Source organism: Patiria miniata, unplaced genomic scaffold (assembly GCF_015706575.1).
Source record: "Patiria miniata isolate m_02_andy unplaced genomic scaffold, ASM1570657v1 HiC_scaffold_1, whole genome shotgun sequence".
NCBI classification, from domain to species: Eukaryota; Metazoa; Echinodermata; class Asteroidea; order Valvatida; family Asterinidae; genus Patiria; species Patiria miniata.
In genome coordinates, this window is record NW_024037047.1 from 27,699,934 (window position 1) to 27,704,651 (window position 4,718).

Sequence of the window (4,718 nt, forward strand, 5' to 3'; positions counted from 1 at the left end):
AATTAACTAAATAAATAATGACCTTTTTACTTGAAATAAGTGGATTTTTGGGTCCGCTCAAGATTTTCGCTGTCCAGCCGCCAAATTTGTTCGTTTCTTGAAATGAACAAACAACACATGTATGCATGTGACCTGTTCCCACCACTGAGACATCGACCCGGGTGAGCTACATGCACATTGTACTCGAATGTACCCTAAGAGTGCTAGGGCAGTTTTGGTGCTACAGTGAGTAACAGGCAGGGCAGTGAGTAACAGGCAGGGCAGTTTTGGGCGCTATAGTGACTAAAAGTTAAAATAAAATATGCAGGCCTGCACCAGGGATGGGTGCTAATACGTGTACCTTTGAAAAGTGTCATTTGAACAGCTAAATTATATTTTTGTTGTGATTTATGGCTTGCATACATTTTGCTTGCACAATGTAGGCCTAAGTCTTTACAATTTGCAATAATTAGGTTTTGCCCTTCACCGACATATAACCACCGTCTACTCGGTGTGTTACCCCCGAGTGAAAGTTAAACAATCTCTCGTGCTCGGTGGTCGAGTGGTAAGACGTCTGCTCAACAAAGCAGAAGGTTGTGGGTTCGATTCCCACCCGAGTGCTTTTGCTGACTTTCACTCGGGTTGAACACACTGAGTATACAGTGTTTATACGTCGATGAAGGGCAAAACCTAATATTGATGCATATTTCATCTTATGAATAGTCTTTACTACTTGATATGAACACTCCCCGGTAGAAATGATACATGACACTCATTTGAAAATCCTCTGTACAGGCCTGGCATATCTTTTGAAAGTAAAGGCCTCATTGGCCTACCTGTAGGTTGGAAGTAACATGGCTTGATAGGATCATTTGCAAGTACTCAAAAATTTGCCTTATGAAATAACCTGTTAAATAAAGGCACACATTTTGTTCATGATCTTTAAAAGATGTGACACTTGAGCTGAAAAGTCAGCTATTTTATTTACATTTCTGTAATTGCAAATGATATATTGGCCTTTCAAGATAGCTTTTGCTATTGATTTAAATTTCTGTTGAAAAGCACTGATTATACAGTGCCCGTAATTATAATAAATAATGAATGTTTGTGAGTACAATGGTAAGAATAATTTCATGAGGTGACAGATGAAATGTTCCATTACACGAGGCGAAGCTGAGTGGAATGGAACATTTCATCTGTCACCGAATGAAATTATTATTTCCATTGCACGAACGTGAAACATTCATTATTTGTATAATATAAATTATCCTGATGCAAATTCCATCAAAAGTCAAATACTGACAAAGTGTAATTTTTCTAATGATGAATGGAAAGAGAGCCCACATGTTTGCAATTGTAGTGGCTTGGTGTAAGAGTATGGTCTTGTACTTGTAACAGCCCTTGGGTATGTTGCAGTTAGAAGTGGATTGCACCAGAATTCCTGGTGTAAGTTTTACAGGACAAAAAGATCATGACAAAACTGTACAATGAAAAGTATGCTAACAAAGTCTGCTTTTACAAATATGTCTAAAAATAGGGAAATTGTTCAAACTATATGTTGACCAGTTATATAGCTCAGCATGTCAATGCCGTGGTGTATTTACTCATGTGGGGCATTTACTGCTCAATATACATGGCACTCAAACACAAAGCTGAAGGTACCATGGAGCACTTGGTCTTGATAAAATACCATGCCCCACACCACAGGAGTCTTACAATATTGATCCAATTTCAAACCAGAGGCCATCTGCCCATTCACTGCTTGTACACGTTATACCCTGATCAAAGCGGGGTACATGTACACTAAAAATAAAAGTGAGATAGCATTGGCACGCCAGTCTTATTAAAGAGGGTGACCTCCTTGGTGTGTGCAAGATACAATTATTACACATTATTGATGTGCAATGCCATATCTGTATTTATTAGCAAGATGGCTTTTGTGCCAACTGTAAGCCACTTCTTCCTGCATCTTGGTGCCAAACATGATATGACTGTGCATTTATTTTGGTGTAAAGTAAAAACTTTACCTGGGTTAAAGCCAAATTTATCAGATTTGTAAATAAATGCAAATGTGAACATGTATGATCTGGCAAGGATTCTAAAGAGTAATTTAATAAGCAGTGTATGCAGCTGTGTCATTGCAATTGCTTCTTCAGGGAGTTTGGACCCTTCCCGTGCTGATCCCCAGGTCCAACTGACTCAGTCGCATAAATAAAGGGTCTCGATCTCAGGGTGACAAGTTTACAGTGCAGTGGAAATGATCATAGGTGAACTTTGCGCCATCACTGATCAACACGAGGCACTGATGCATGGTGGAATATTTGTCTCCAAACAAACACGGCAGAGCTCTTCACGTACTGTTTAAGTTAGCAGGGAAATGACAGTGACAGCTCATCAGATCCTGGTCCACTTTTACCAGTATTATGCAGCAGAACACCTGCAGTATTAGAAATCCAGGATAAGCCTTACTGGATGATATGCAAGAAACTTGGCATATACACCTGCAGACTCAACTAGGCCTGAAATGATTGCAAGTAGTACAAGCTAGCCCTTGCTTACAGCTAAATGGGTAACTGTACATACGCTTAGTGAGATGGTTGTTTTTCTCTGAGCTGTCACATCGGTAATCCTGCCGAAACCCACTAACGGTGAACAGATAAGCATCTACATGTAGTTGGGCTGTTAAGATGTCTGTATCCTTGGATACTACAAAGCCAGAGATGATGTAAATCGGAGCTGTGCTTGCACATCAGAGATTCTGCCATTGCAGTGGCTCAATAGAAACTGTACATGGACGTGTTTTCCTGAGCTGTAGAGATGTTGCAGAGACTCTGCTTAAAGCTGGAAACTTTGCAGCAGAACATGGATGAATACCTGCATGCATGTCGATGATTTTGTTCTGATAATGTTTTCTGAGCTCGTTTGCATGGCAGTGGCTCGGCTCATTATCCTCAAGTATTGCAGCGGGACATCTGATACAGCAGCTTTGTGTATGTCCTGGGTTAGTTTGAGCTGTGGGTCACTCTGCAGAAATCCGCCGAACCTGAAACTTTGCAGCAGGACTTGGCATAGATGATCAAGGATTCAGCTCTGATAGTGATATTTTCTGATGAGCTCTTCAGCATTACAGAGACTCAGCTAGATCGAGACCCTTAAACAATGCAGTGAAACTTGGCATAAAGGCGAGATGCTTGTAATCAGCATAGATTTAAAAAGAGGAGGTGCCTGATCCTTGGAATAACCCAACATCAGGGTGACAGTGGGGTTTCAGTATCTGGCTGTCGGTGAAGGCGTAATCCATACTGTCGTTTGAGACTGAAGTATCACATGATATGCATAATTCATCCGTTGTTTTATTTAAAGAAAAATTTAGATTCTTGAAAGTGCCAGTTTAATATTCGATCGTATTCGAACATTTAAATTATTGCTGTTTATACTTTATGAAACAAAGCATTTAAAAGCTGTTATAATTTTACTAATTGTATATTTTTGTGGTCACTTTTCGTTGTGATGAATTCTTTGTAATTAATACTTTATTACGCAGTACAGACTTTTGATGGAAATTGCGTCAGGTTGGTGTAATTTTAATGTAAGGTTTTCACAATGACATGATTTCTCAATTTTAACCCTCCTGCTGTTTCAACAGTCACAGACAGTAAAATAAATAATCTTCTTCCTCTGCCATGCTTTTTACACAAGCTAGTCACCAACAGTCAGATCATATTTCAAGTAAGCTAGCATGTGACTAGTCAAATTCAGTCATCAGACAACAGCAGGCAGGAAGTAGGCACAGCTGTCTTATCAATTATCTACAGTCAAAGCATAGCTGTATCAAGTTACATATACCATCATAGCCAGTCAATCCTGCTTTATGTGGGCTGGGAGCTCTAAACTGTTGAAAACAGTCACTTGTGAGAATTAGATTGAAAGGACAACTTTAAACAGAATGTATGTTTGCATAGGAGGGTTAAATGTTGGGTTTTTATACCAGAATTTGCCCTTCACTGATTACGGCAGTGGAGGGCAAAATCCATTGATTTAAAAGCCAGTGAAATATACTATATGAAGGCGTTCAAACCAAATGCCTTTGTAAAAACTAGTTTGATGCATGAAAAGTACAGTGGCGTATAGTTAGCTGGATGGTGGGGGGGGGGGGAGGAAAAACCCCTGGCAGTATTTGATGGTGTCATAAAACAACAGTCTTTTTAAGAGCTTTTAAGATGGTTCAGACATCCCCCCCCCCGCCACAAAAAGCTATGCTACTGATTGCATTCATACATGTACATTGTACACTGATTTGTGTTCATTGATTAATTTAATTCACTTGTGCCTGCCAACCTACATGTACCTGAGATTCATGTTTAACACAACCGAACTTTTTTTCTTTAGTGGCAAACACAAGCAGAGGTGCTGGTTTGTTGTATGGCCCAACCATAAAGCCAAGGCCACTAAAATATGTGGGCTACAAACCATCTAGGAAGCACACAGAAAGACATTAAGTCATTGTGATTTTGTTTTGTATTTAAACTGCAAACACTTTTGTTGGCTCATGAAATTGAAGATGAAAGTTCACCATGCCAATCTGGTTTGTGTTGCCTGTGAATGTGCTTTCCACAAATTATGATGCCATTTTCCTACAACATTTTTGTGTGGTATTTGGCAATAAGGAATAGGTGCCCAATCCTCGGAATAACCCAACATCAGGGTGGCACTGGGGGTATCTCCAGCTGTCGGTGAAG

General features: G+C 39.8%; 1 non-coding gene across 1 annotated transcript; it reads left to right on the forward strand.

The window, feature by feature from the left end:
* Window positions 1-528: 528 nt before the first annotated feature.
* On the forward strand, window positions 529-601 carry Trnav-aac. Its single transcript has one exon. It is a non-coding gene; the product is annotated as a tRNA-Val (tRNA).
* The last annotated feature ends 4,117 nt before the right edge of the window (window positions 602-4,718 follow it).